Source organism: Haemaphysalis longicornis, unplaced genomic scaffold (assembly GCF_048455015.1).
Source record: "Haemaphysalis longicornis isolate Haplotype H1 unplaced genomic scaffold, Haemaphysalis longicornis Haplotype H1 scaffold_9, whole genome shotgun sequence".
Classification (NCBI taxonomy): domain Eukaryota; kingdom Metazoa; phylum Arthropoda; class Arachnida; order Ixodida; family Ixodidae; genus Haemaphysalis; species Haemaphysalis longicornis.
Window position 1 is genome coordinate 67,717,427 of NW_027526460.1, and position 14,757 is coordinate 67,732,183.

The window sequence follows — 14,757 nt, forward strand, 5'->3', positions numbered from 1 at the left end:
CGTCGCTGGTGCTTTGCACAGTCCAAACGGCATCACCTTGAACCCGTATAGGCCGTCTGGGCTTATAAATACCGTCTTCTCTCGGTCTCTCTCGTCCACTTCAATTTGCCAGTAACCGGTCTTCAGGTCCATCGATGAGAAGTACTTTGTGTGGCAGAGGTAGTTGAGGGCGTCGTCGATTCGGGGGAGGGGGTACACGTCCTTTTTCGTGATTATGTTCAGTCGCCGGTAGTCAACACAAAACCTTAATGTGCCGTCTTTTTTCTTTACGAGTACGACGGGCGCAGCCCAGGGGCTTTTCTATGGCTTTAAAATGTCGTCGCTGAGCATGTCGTCGACTTGAGTCCGGATGGCTGCCCTTTCGTGTGAAGAGACGTGGTACGGTGACTGTCGGGTAGGTTGGGCTCCATCTTCGGTTATTATTCGGTGCTTCGCTAGAGGAGTCTGACGTAGTTTTGCGCTCGACGAAAAACATTCGCTATAGCGACGCAGCAAAGCCAATAATTTGTTCCGTTGTTCTTGCGGTAGCGCCAGATTTACGTCGAAGGGCTGTGGGAGCTTGAAGGTTTCTACGGGCTTGAAAGTTTCTACGGGTGTGCGTTCAAAGTCGCCGACCACGATCACGTCACTTGCTTCTTGCGTTTCTTCGAGGAATGCAATTGCGGCTCCCTTGTTTAAATGCTGGTACTCCTCGGTGAAATTAGTAACCAAAATGTGGGAATGGTGTTCCTTGAAGCGCACAATGCCTCTTGCGACCGACACACCACGGTCGAGAAGCACCCTTTGCTCAGTGTCTACGATAGCGTCGACGTCAGGAGCAGCATCTTCACAGTAGACTGTGACCATCAAGCTTGCGCGGGGTGGCAGAGTGACATGATCATCGGCAATCCTTACAGCAGCACGTCGTTCGGAGTTCGGTTACGGCGTCATGGAGTGATTGGGGGAAAAAGTTATTGACTTGGTCTGCAGATCTATTATTGCACCGTTGTCCATCAAAAAGTTTATTCCAAAAATTACGTCGCGGGAGCAGTTAGGCAGAATGACGAACGCCGCAGGGTACGTTGTGCCGTGTATGCTGACGCGCGATGTGCACGTTCCACTTGGCGTCACGAGGTGGCCTCCTGCTGGGCGTATGTCCGGACCGTCCAATCTGGTCATAACGTTCTTCAGTTTAGACGCAAATGATCCTCTCATTACCGAATAGTCAGCTCCCGTGTCTACGAGGTCGACTACGTCAAAGCCTTCGATGGACACCTTGACGTCCGATGCAGTCTTCCTCGAGTTCCGGGTTCGTCGGGGCGTCGTATCTCTGCTTGTACCTGTTGACGGTCGGGCACTGTGCATCGTCGTTGTCGTCGTCTTCTCCACGGACGTCTCCGTCAGGTCGGGTACGCGTCGCGCCGAGTAGCTGTCCTCGTGTTCAGGAGTCTCGTCAGGGCTAGGTCGGGTCGTCGGGATGAGGGAATGTCATGAATCACTGTCTTCGGCGCGTCCTTGCATCGTTGGAGGGTTTCCAGTTTTTCGCCGTAGAGCAACTTCACCTCCAGAAGTTGCTGCTTTTAGTTTCCCCCGCGTGGGCTGGGGGACCTTCCACGTGGGAAATCAGCATTGCTATGGCGGTTAGGCGACTGGTGTGGGTAGGGCGACGGCGATCGCTTTGAGCGGTCTGGTCCTCGGTTGGTGTTGGACAGGTATTCGTCGATCTCAGTAGGGCGCTGGCTGGGTGGGGGGCGTGGGGTGTCGACGGAGAAACTACGCAGTCCGAGTCTCCTGTACGGGCAGCGACGATACATGTGATCGGCCTCTCCGCAATGGTAGCACAGCGGACGATGATCTGGCGTTCGCCAAACGTCACTCTTCCTCGGTGTCTGGGTTTCGGCTGTGTATGGCGGCACGGTCGACGGCGACGACAGTGGGGACGGCGGCGAGAGTGGACGACGGTAGGGTGGAGCTGCTTGTAGACGAGTTGGAGGAGGGTGGGGTCGACGAACCGCCGCGGAGTAGGTCATCGCCTGTGGCTTGCGGGGTGCCTCTGATGGCAGAGAAGTGCCCAAAGCGTGTTGAACCTCTTCGCGGATGACGTCAGTCAGGGAAGCCACTTGAGGTTGCGGCGTCATCGGAAAAATCTTCCGAAGCTCCTCCCTGACCACTGCTCGGATTGTCTAACGCAGTGTGTCGGAGCTTGTAGCCCCGGCACCGATCGTCTCAGAAACCAGCACGTTGACCGGGAGATCGTACTGCCTCGTTCGAACTTCCAGCGTCTTCTCCATCGCGGCCGCCTCAGACGCGAATTTGGCCACCGTCTCGGGAGGACTGCGGACAAGGCAAGCAAAAAGCTCCTGCTTTACCCCTCGCATGAGAAACCTTAGTTTCTTTTCTTCTGTCATCTCCGGATCCGCACGTCGAAACAACCTCTTCATCTCCTCAACAAAGATCACTACCCCTTCGTTGGGGTACTGCGTTCGAGTTTCAAGTAAAAGCGCTGCGCGTTCTCTTCTGACCACGGTAGTGAAGGTCTTAGTGAACTCGCTTTTAAACTGAGCCCAGTTTGTCAAGGAGCTCTCGTGGTTCTCGAACCAAGTGCGAGCCGAATCTTCCAAGTAAAAGAAAACGTGCCGGAACGTTTCTGCGTCGTCCCACCTGTTGAATTTCCGGACGCGCTCCAGTTTCTCCAACCATTCTTCTGGGTCTTCTGCGGGGGCTCCTCGGAATGATGGCGGTTCCCGTGGCTGCTGCAGAACGACGGGAGGATTGGCTTGGTTGAGCATGGTGCTGGTTGCGATGTCTTTCTTCTTCGTCTTCTCCGGTAGTAGACCGAACTCGGGTGGTAAATCTTGCACGCGGAGGCTGGCTCTTGTTGGACTGGCTTGGCGGCTTCCAGAGGTTGTAGTGGGCACGAAGGGTGCGTACCCAGCACCTCCACCAGATGTCACGAAGACAAGGACGATGCAGTTGTCATGAATAAGAAACACGTTTATTGGAGCGAACTTGTGCTCCCATAACAACTCAAAAGAATACAGAGGCCGCGAAGCAGCGGTCAACAAAGTGACTTGCACAGGTGAGTGTCGTCGAATCAAAAGCTCCGACGTCCGCACTGCAGGCCTTTTATCTTTCGGCGCGCGTGGTTCTCGAAACGTCGATTCACATCGAGAACATAGTAAATCCAAGAAGATTATTCTGGGCTGTTCACGTTAGATCGGAATGCTCTCCCTATCACAACAGATAACACATGCGGCACAGAAAGAAAGAATGGAACATGCGCTTCTTTTGGCGCAGAGGTAACACAGACCGGCGCAGCCGGGCGGTAAAAGCAAAACACAAATAAACAAACCCAATGTATGGTTCGCGGCAATATATAAGACAGAAAATAAGGGTTGGCAGTTAATAAAACCTCGGAAAGCAAAGGGGAGGTTATGGTGGGTCATAGAAACAGATGAAGAATTTTTTGAGACGAAAAGAAAGTGGTAAAAAAATGCCCGCCGGGTGTGATCCGAACCTACGACCTCCAGAATACCGGTCTGGTGCGATAACCACTACGCTACCAGCGGGGCTGTTTCCCCATCACTTTCTCTGGTATTTATGTTAAGGTATTTTTTTCTTTCCTGCACTTGGGGGTGGTAGCCATTGCCAGTCGGACTACTCGGGGTGAAGGGGACCTTCTTTTTAACCCCCGGGCCGTGACTCGACTGTCTACGACATGTCGAGAGTGGTCGACCAGCGTTGAACCCTCTTAAGCTACCTTTGGCACCCAGACTACCAGAACAGATATACATATATATGTATAGAGAGAGAGTGAGATAATGCAGTTTAAGATATTAACCAGGTTTTGATAACAGAGCGCCTAACATACTACGTTAAATGAGATATTTTGCGCAGCTTGCACTAACGGGGCAAGCCTGGGGACGCAGACTAGCTTTCGGCCCTTCGTCGGAGACCGGGTTGTTGGGTCATCATCTTCAACAGCACCCCACTAGGTCCACTGCATGAAGGAGGCCTGTGCAAACCACCTCAAACTGCTCCTTTCCCGCTCCGCTTGAACCCATTCTTTGCCTCTGAATGTCCTTAGTTAGTCCCTTCATCCAGTATGCATCCTTCCCATTCTTGCAGACCGTTTCTAGGGGTCAACGCTGTCCCCCTGGTATTCAACCGATTGTCATCTCGCGAATTACGTGGCCACCCTATGTCCATTTTTCCCTTTATTTGACCTACGATATATTTTACTCTCGTTTGTGCAGTGATCAAGGAAGCCCGTTTCCGGTCAATAATGTTACTGCGATCACTATCCGTTGCATGGCCCATTTAGCCGACCTGAGTTTTATTTAAAGGTGTTTAGTATGGTGCCATCTTCTCCCTGCTGATGGCATCCCCTTATATGTGTTTCCGAACTTGCCGCAGAAAGTTCACCATATCAGCATTCCCGGATCGTTTCGTGCGTAGGCTTTCACCTCCATCACCGGATATCGCGTAGTGCTAGAAGTCGCGGCCAACTGAACCGCCACTGCAACGCCAACGCCCCTGCTACAAACCCAAAGGAAATGCTATCGGCCTTGAATGCGCTGATAGCTCAATGGGATAGACGTCGGTTTTATCTACGCCAGAGACACAGTTTGGATGCCGACATTCGTAAGCATGTTTGCTTTCCATGTGCTGCCTGGGATATTGTTCCTGCCGCTGCTAACCCGTACCTTTCGGGCCTTACCCATAACCACCGTGCCTTTTGGGTGGTCCAGTGGTTATGTTGCCGGTTTCATGGTATGGAGGGCCCGGGCTCGATTACAGGGATCTCCCTAACCAAAGTTTTTGTTAGGCTTTGGGTTTTTCAGTAGGATGGAATGACTTGTGTGGCCTGACCAGCTATGATATTAACGGTACTAGCTAGGGAACGACGGCCAAAAAAGGGTAACTTCTGTAGATTCGTAGCTCGGTTAAAAGTAACGACAAATAGTAAAATACACACAGGAAAAGGTTCACTGTTGGTTGCGATGCGATTTGAACGCTGCAAAAAAACCGTAAGCGAATGCACCCCATTTAGTATTAGTTTTGCGACATGCCAAACACAAACTGGGAATGCTTACTTTTGCAAACGGTATTATTTAAAGGTTAAAACATGAACAACACTCCCCTTCAGCGCATGTAGCCTCAATGTATGGAAGTATTAAAGAATATAGACGTGAGCTGAATTTGAAAGGATTATCAGAAATGTTTTTGTCGCACCTGAACTCATTGCCCCGGTGCGTACATTGTGGAATATAGTGCGCTATGTGGATTTACGCAAGACGTGAGTGGGGTAGGATGCACAAATTCGCACTCAAAGATGCCTGAGTGCATCATATGGTTTGTTGTTGCATCACATCGTTTGTCGACTTGACAAAAAAGTGAACTCTTCTGGGGAAGGTTAAAACAAAAAAAAGCGGTTGTAGGCTACGTTCTGGCTTGTGCGGTGCATTACAGCTTCATCACGTTTATTGAAATCGAGTAAACCCTCAAAGTACGTTAACAGTCGAAAGCGTATGCCGGCGCATAACAATATCACACACTGGCAATGTAGAAAGGTGGACCATCCCGCGCAACACGAATGCTAGTGCGGCCACTTCGTTTTTGCGAAACGCTGTACCCACGATAGAGACTTCAACTATGGGCTTGAGAGACTACAGAGTCTGCTGTAAAATTGCCTGTAACAGCACAGTGCACTGTGGTACACACTGGTGCTTGAAAAAAAGGCAATTTCAGTGCTTTGGTATGTAAAAACCCAATGTCTCTGAGTAGATGTTATTTAGGCGAAGATTTGAGACATTGAAGGAGCGCCTGAGAGCCTATAAAACAGGCCTATCTGGTTACTGGCTGCCTGGTGATAGATTGGGAAGCAGACCACAGGGCGGCCGTCTATAAATCAAATTGGTCCTATTATTGAATTTTTTATTGTATTTTATAGCGCAGAAGTCCAAACACCAATCGTGGGGCATATGACATATTTAAGTAAAAAGGTAGAAACTCAAACGATGACATCTCCTCTTCGATAATATTGTGGTATTCCGAAGAGCAAACCTCACCGAGCAAATGTCATATTGCAACGAGCAAGTATTGGGATATTGTGACTTCTGTGATTTTCACACCTTTTGGTATTGTTATGAGAAACGTCCATAAAGTAAATGTCCAAGCCAGTGAATGATGTAGTTCCCCGTCACAAAACTTAAACACGGAGGAAAATCCCGTTTACGCGACGCAATCGGCATAGGCGTGTGCCTTCAACAATGGCTGCAAAAGTGGATGTTTTTATCACGCCAAGTGAACCGCCCCTGCATGGGCGCCTGAATGTTCTTTAAATCTTCGAGATTTCTGGATGCGCGGATGAAGCTTCGAAAAACAGTCATCATTTACTCAACCACCTGGAAGAGCGCCCAATATTACGTGGAGCTGCGTGCTGCCTTTGGATTGAATGTCCATAGACCAGCTTTTTCTGGGAAGCAGTTCTGGGGAAACAAAGTTCACGTGAGGAGCAACGGAAAGGCGGTAGCACAAAAAAAGGTGGATACGCGTTAATAATTAGTCATAACTTGCTCGTGAGCAAAATATAATAAGCGCAGCGCTTTGGATATTGTTTTGCGGATGCTGTCTTGCTCTCTGTGCATAGTGAAATCGCCGGTTAGTACATGCGGAGACGTCTTGCTGCTTAAGAGGAACGGGGGCTACCTAACCCCTCTGTGGCGCCACGACATAAGCGGCCATGAAAGTGAAAGACGAACCTGTGCTTTGCACAGTGGCTGCAACCTATTCGCACACTTGAGGAGCGTTAGGTGGTTTTCAGCGGACTCTCTCGGGTAGACATATGTTGCAAGTTTAAAGTTTACAGTGGTTGCAGTGGCAGTGTTAAGCATAAAGCAGGTTTTTGATTCGCCTACACCTCGGTAGAAGGCCATTGCTGTCCCATTTGCGGTGCCTGGGGGCTCATCACTAAAATGTATTAGCAGAACTTTGCCGCACCCGCTGGGAAGGTGCACAGTTCTTAGCGATGGGAAAGCCATGGAGAACAGGAAGCAAATTCTTGCAGCTGGCATGAAGCTTGCAATTCATGCAGGCTGGCATTGGTGCTGTTCATTCTTTCGAGTCCAGCGTAGGTCTCACACTGTCTCCGCAGAAGTCTATGTACCTTGTGGTTACCGACGAGCGTTAGCAGGTTAAAGCTAGAGGACGATGTTATCAAGTAAAACTGACGCTTGATGACATCCCTGTTCTATGTCAAGCCTGGCTGCGCGTCCTCGGCTTGGGCCTGCAAGGTGATGGGATGATCGCACTGTGGCTAAATCATTGTAAGGGGGAAATTTCTCAACTCACTCACGAATTGACCCGGTGACCCTACGTCTGCGGAGCATACGAGAACAATATTACGCAACTTGAGGAATCTGTAACATATACTCGCTCTATTTATGGCCTGTCATACGTAAAATTAACGCCATCGCCGTGATTCCAGCTTCAGCGGCTCCTCCGGCCTGACACCCGTCTGACTATTGGGGTCCCTAGACATACCCCCTTTGCTAAGGTTAAGGCAGCTCAGCCATTCGCGTCACTGTCAGATCAAGGTAATATTCATACGGTGACACAACACACACGTCTTCTGCTTACTTCGAATGTCCGTAGACTGCTATCCTCTCTTCATTTCGAAGTATCTTTCTTACCCGACATCGCAACGGCGTACCCGCTTGGTATCCCTTCCTGGCACACGTTTTCGGCCATTCCAATTACCGTATCCGCAAACTCACATCCAGGACGTCGTCGATGTCGAATATGCACTCTTCACTACCACCATGGCAATCTAGCAACATTGTCGTCACAGATCCCTTTTCCTCAGACAGATGCAGGCGGGGTCACAGTAGTTCTTCCTCCTGTCCTCCCGCCCTTGCAGAGTTGGCCCCCGGGAAAAGCAGGTCCATCAGGGTGTGGCTGGCCAGCCCCAGACTGGAGTGCGTCCCAGACTCTGGAGTGCGTCCCAGACACTGGAGGGGCATTGTTGGGGTGGCAGGAGCAGGGCAGGTGCTCCAGGGTCGCGAGCTCTGGGCAGCCAGCACATTTGGGCGACGACCGGCGGCGTCGTCGGTGCAAGCGCGCTGCCACATTGCAGCAATCGAGGCGAACGGGAGTGACTATGGAGCGGGCGTCCCTGCTGATGCGGCGATTACTGAACTATGGAGCTTTGCCACTGATGGCTGGGGGGTCCCGGGCCAGGACCGGTTGTGCGATGTCGAAGGACCTCATGTTGCGGGAGGCAGGGACAACTTCCGGTCGAGCAGTACCTTTGGTCATGGCGTCAGCCACCTGATTGCCGCTTATTCCGACATGAGATGGCAACCAGTGGAGCCGCTGCTCACAACCCCTCCACACGGCGAGAAACCTTTGGACTTGTCCTGCCTTGCTCGAGGAGACAGACCTCATCAAACGGGTGTATCCCAATGCCTACTGGCCAGGCTTACAGACTTATCTTTTTCTATCTCTCCCTCTTTATCTGTCCCTATTCATTCTGACATATCCCCTTTCATTCCCCATCTCCCCTTCCGCCAGAGTGGGTTGTAGGCTGTCGAACTCCCAAGAGAGTTCAAAATATCCCCAGTCGACTTCTTTTTTCCACTTTCTATTCCAAAAATTCACTCACTCACTCACACTTGCACAATTACTACTCGGGTATTCATTCCACCTTGTCTCTCGAGGCCAAAGCAATCACTGATGCAATCTTACCCTCACCCACTCCTCCCAACCACATGATCCTCAGTGACAGTAAGGATGCTCTCAGATTGTTCTAGGAGCAGTTGCTTCCAATTATTATGATGCGTCTACTCCACAGTGCTCTGGCCAAACACACTGCTACTAGCTACGTGCTGGCCTGTGTTCCTGGTCATGAAGAATTCCAGGCAACGAAGTGGCGCGTTAGATTTCCCATGCTCAGTACCAACCGGAAGACTCGGAGACGTCCTTGCGATCCCTTTTCACCCACCCTCGCAGCCGCGACAAGCCCGTCTACATAAAGGCCAGCATGGCCAGGATTTCGGGACATGGCCTCATGCTTCGAAAAACTGACACCACGTGGAGTCGATAGTAAAAGACACTCTTCCTTCTGTCTCCCTTCCTCCTCCACGGCACGAGAATCAGGGATTTCACACATTGTTTTGCCGCTCACGACGGTTTCCTCAGTAAGCAAGTTTTTTCTGTTGAAATTTGCTGAAGTGCGAAGCAGAAAAAATACGGGAGCCCACACAAAACTACCCTGCATGGGCTTCATGAAAAGTAATTTTCGTCAGCACGCAGTATCACCAAGTGTGCTGAGGCCCCACCCGCCACCAGTGAATGCATTCATACAGCTAGTGCGTCCTCTTAGGCTTTGGCACTAGAAATGCAGCCATCCAAACGGCGGCCTAGGAACTATGCTCTGTGAAACAGGGTATCTTCGATCAGCTGCCGGAGGCCCACCGGCAGCCGATCGCAGTGCCCACTTGTTGAACACGCACCGAACGTTCTGGCTTTCTGACAGTTGGCTCGTGCTAGAATTGGTCTTTCATAACGTTTCGTTACAGATACAAGCATTCATTCAGACAGTACTCAAGGCAATATTTCCTACAGAATACACGCAAGAGTGACTCTCTCTTACTACAGTACTTTAGGTTAATTTACGTCATGAATAAAGTTCGTTTTTCTCACCCTGAATAAGGAACGTATTTTGTTTTATTGCGCACTTGCAGAAAAAAATTGAAAATTTATTTTACTGTTTTATGGCTCTTTTTAAGAGCTTCCCACACGAGCTTTTGAAAAATATATGGTTATGTGAATAGGTTGTGGAGCGATGGTTCTCGCGATGTTTGAACTACGCCAAAACGTTACTGTAATTCTGCACAGCTTGTACGTATCTAGAATGAGAACTACCAGTGGGCAGAGAGCAAATCCTTGACATGTGGGTATGAGGCGTCTTTAAATGAACAAACTATTTTCTCCTGCAGTTGCCCACACCGGGTCCCTTACAGTCGCCGTTGTCCTACCAGCACTTTGTTGTAAGAAATTGACAAAGTTCTTCTAAGAACTAGAAACTGTTGAAAACAAAATTTAAGCATATATAATGGTATACATTTATTGCCACATCTAATAAAGCTTTCTCTCATACATAACACTTCCTATTTCTTCGTCTTTAGGGCGTTAAAAATAGCTTCTGCGATCTCCCGGCCTCGTTAAGCACATAAATCACGCATTAGTAAACGTACCCTTCCGGGAAAACTCCATTTAACCCTTAAAGGCCCATTAGGTGTCTATTGAAGATATATTAGTCAGTTCTTTTAGAAACACTATTTATTTGGCTCGGAACACAACTACAACAGAGAAAACCCCTGCAGTTGCGAGGAACAAGAAATACAGCTATGGGAATATTCTTCTCTGTGGGCATTCAGGGGTGTCGTAGCCGCGCAGAGGCCAAAGCCAAAGTCGCGCAGAGGCCAAGCTTGTATGTTGTGCTAGTTATCTTGGAACGATTGTGGCTTTTTGCTTTTCAACAATATCTAACCGCTGGTAGGGCACTGCCGACTGTGAGAAAAGGGGCGTGGCGTATGAAAACACATCTTCATCCTAAGAATAAAGGCCCGTATATTCTTATCTCCTGTATCATGCCAGCCCATGATCTTTCCTTTCATCGCAAACAGGTTTCCTTCCTTCGCAAAAGGTTTACTTGCTCTACAAGAATTTTTATTGTATCTCAAAACAATGCGTCAATAAGTCAAAAATTAAGGGTGTTCGTGTAATACGCGGTAAGCTTCAATGAAGCTTGGAACTCTAAACTAAACTTCGGGCTGCTTTTTTGTGCTCAAGGGAGTGTATGTCTAAGCTGTCATAATTACACAGATATTCTTCAAAACATGTCCCTCCTTGCATTCGCGTTTGACAATCTGGCCATGTCAGCAATGCTATCGATTTCTGCATCTTTTAAATGGGTAAACACAGCTGAAGCCTCACCCACATGACCGTCCACTATCTGTGCACTAGTCTATATTGCCAGGAAGGTAAAAAAGACGGTGTAAACCTCTTGTACCGTCAGATACAAAACAAAAAAAAGAAAATAGCGAAAAATATTCGAATGCGCTGAAAGCCCGTTTAGTAGATTTGATCCAAGCCTCACTCATAGTACATGAAAGCAAAAAGGGGACTCAAAAACACGCTAGTACGCAAGCTAAGACATCAGCTGATCATATCAATACTATTTACTTACTTTGCCCGCAGTGGATTACTTATTAATCTATATCTCGTAGCCCTTATGGTACTGAATGTGCGCAAGTCAAGATTAACAGAAAATTGCGGCATATGATCACAATACCTGCAGTGGCAGCTAGTGAAATAAAGATAAAAGAACGATTTTTTTCTGTTGTGGTGGGCAGGCGTCGCATTAGATGGCGCCACAATACTGTGAGGGAATATGCAAACCAGCGGGCTATTGAGGAATAAAAATGAAATGGGAGTTAGCTTTCTTGCAGGCCTTTAAGGGTTAACGGGTGACTAGAAATTTTTTCAAATGAGATAACTGAAGAGAAAAAAATTAATAAGATTAGCAAGGTTACCTCACCCATCACGCTGACTTGCTACGCTAGATGACAAAAGAAAAAAATAAAGAAAACAAAAAAACTATAAAAATGAACAGAAGTCAGTTGATGCGCCCAAAATTTTCAATCACAAAACTCTGTCGAGTTCTGTGCTCCGAACAAACTCCAAAAGCGCTTTTATTGCATGTGTAGCCTGTCTTGAACCCAGCCAAAACTAAAATCAGCCCTCAGCTAAAGTCCTGCACCAAGTTGCCTGCACAAAAATATTGTGAGTTTCTGTCTGTGCACGGCGTACATCGGGCCGCAGCATATAACATGACGAATGCCTTTTCGTGAGTCACATAACGCGCAAAAAGGTGGAGACGCCTGTTGGATATTCTACAAGTAATGTCCCAAGTCACCACTTTCAAGCAAAGCCTATGCAGAATGGCTTCCTTGCGCTTGCTGAGCGCAGGTTGCATTTTGAAGGTGTACTTAGGATTGATCGCGTCAAGAAGTGCGTATTCCTTGCTCGCGTCAATTTGGATAGACAACTGCGATTTCCACGAGGTTGCCGTGTCCTTTCCCGTGAATGGGATCGGCCGAGCTTCAGTGCTGAGACTGGGCAGATAAGGCAGTTTTGTGAGCTGCGTCGTTGCTAGCAACTACGCACTGGGCAGCAAGCCACTGCAGATCTACGCTGTGTCCTCCTTGTGTTGCTTGTAGATATAAACGATTGATTTCCCAGGCCAGCGGCACTTTTGGAAGTGATTTTAAGATCTCAAGTGGCTACCTGGAGTCTGTAAAGCAGCCAATTGATTGGCCTGCTGCTCCAAATATATTAAACAACAACGATAATGGGAACTGTATCACGTGAATATGAATGTTTTTATTGTTTTATCTATTTTTTACTCTTCCTGGAAATCTGAGAGTTACACTGGGGTAATTTATCATGGTACTTGTCAAATATACTTAAGTACACCATGGAATGCATGTTTTGCTAGAGAGAGAATTTACCTGCACGGAATCGACTTTTCACGTTTTTATGGACTTAACACTTGCTTAGTAAAGAAAACAAATAATTAGAGAGTAGAAGTGGTTTTGCGGCACGGGCAGCACAAGACTGTCGTTTCGCAACTATATTTGCTGTTGAACAAGCATATACAGAACACTTTTTTACGATAATTTTACCTTTGCTTAACTACTTTTCAAATAAACAGATGAGAATAATGAATTTATCCAGAAAATGTGCTGGGTCGTACAGTTATAAGAGTGTTTTTCGGCGCACTAGATATGCTGCAGGAATTGCTTTTATGGTCTCTAAACATCTGCTTTACAGTTAATTGTAAATATTTGAGCCTACTTACATGTGTCCATCGTATTGGTAACGATGGTCGAATTCATAATCACTCCCAGCGAGGTTCCTTTTTTTATTATTTACGCAAATATGTTCAGAGCCTTTGGTAAAACGCTTGTAACTTCGAAGTATCATCCACTGCGTTTCATTGGTGTCGAGAGACTGCAAAAATGGTACGAGATTTTATAACCGGAGTGCCAGCAAGACATAATGTAAAAAAGTGGAGTGGCCGCAACTAGTAACATAAACTATAGAGTAGCGAACCCCTTATGTACTATTGCCACGAGGAAGCTGTATTTCAAGGTTGTGAGGTGTTTTTCTTTTTCTCTTTAGCGCACGCTTGCCCAACATTGCAAGCGCTCAATACATTTGTTATTGTCGGGAGACGGTCAAAGGTGGGGGTAAGTTGCAGTATAGGGGGTACCCCATGTGGGAGTATGTTTCACGAAAATGTCCGTACGAATAAACCCTCATAATAACCGAAAGCGTAAAACTGACAGCACAACAGAACGAAGAAGCGCTGATGATTTGGTGATGAAGCAGGGTTGAATTGATGCAAGCAGCATTCTGAAGGCTCCCTGCAAAAGGCCCACTATGTGGTTGACATGGTCAACCGAGGTCCTCATGAGGACGCCCAGAAAGCCAGCCAGGCTGTAGTGCCCTCGCCGACAACTACGCCCGCGGACTAGCAGACCCGGCCGAGGACGAGTCGGAGCTACCGCACCCAATCGAGCTACCGCGAGATTACCCGGCTGTACACGAGCGCCAGGTGCAGGCTCAACAGGCCGCACCAGCAACTCGAACGCAAACAACACCCGAGCGTGCGCCGCACACAAGCGCAATCACTGGCGCAGCCAAATTTCTTGCACAAGATGTTCCCGGCAGAACACGACCCCATCTGCCCGTTTTGCAAAAAGACTGAAGGCACCCTGCTGCACATACTGGCGGAATGCACTCAGCACAGGAATCCCCTACCTTCCCTACCACTTCACTTTCCCTCCTACCCGAGCGATGGAAGATCTTGATGTCCAGCCCCGACCTGTCGATGCAGCAAGAGGTCGCATCCAGGGCCCAGGAGCTATTGGACTCGTGAATAGGTCTCCACCCAGTCTGACGACTGCGCGCGTCACCTGAAATAAGCTCAACAAAAGTTGTTTCTCTCTCTGTCTCTCTCTAGTGCCAACCGTGCATACTAGTTGTTTTCAGCCGTGCATTAAATCGCTGGCCTCGACTGTGTCTCGTGTTCTTTCTGTCGAACTACCAACGGATGACTGGCAACCCGGAAACTCCACTCAGCGGCGACTGCAACATGAACATATTCAGATTCACTACCCATAGCTGCAACGAGTTGTATATGACCGCTAAAGCCGAAAACAAGGGAACAGGAACGCATTCTCTTCCCGCCTTTCAACTTACGTTTGTCGCGGAATCCAAACATCACAGGTACCGAATTATATTGAAGGACTCCGCGACAGTAATATTGGATTACCGTTTTTGTAATGATGCCGCACTAACGTTGCCGCATTTCTTCACAAAAGCGATTTTAAAATTACAATTGAGATGGCAGATGTATCCGATCATTACCTGAAATCTCAGGCGATAAACGATGTAGGTCGAGATAGGGAAGCCGGCAAAAAGGATGCAGGAACTACTGAGAGATAACGACGTTCCAGGAAACCTCCCCCTTGCTTCATGTTATGGAACAAGGTGTTACAAATGTACGGACTATCACAATCCGCCAAGATGATCAGGTGAAACCATCAAATCACCTCATTATACCGTTCAACCGCTCTGAATTCCCTTAATTCATTAGCACAGGTTTTGTTAAATGTGAAGTCCTAACATACATACCTAACCCGC

At 48.2% G+C, this 14,757-nt stretch overlaps 1 long non-coding RNA gene across 1 annotated transcript in view; it reads right to left on the reverse strand.

Annotated features, from left to right (window-relative positions):
• LOC144153730 (uncharacterized) overlaps positions 1 to 14,757 on the reverse strand; it is a 175,587-nt gene that overhangs the window by 119,197 nt on the left and 41,633 nt on the right. The window contains exon 2 of the long non-coding RNA XR_013319364.1: positions 12,908 to 13,059. This is a non-coding gene — a long non-coding RNA (uncharacterized LOC144153730). The remainder of the gene's footprint in view (positions 1 to 12,907; positions 13,060 to 14,757) is intronic.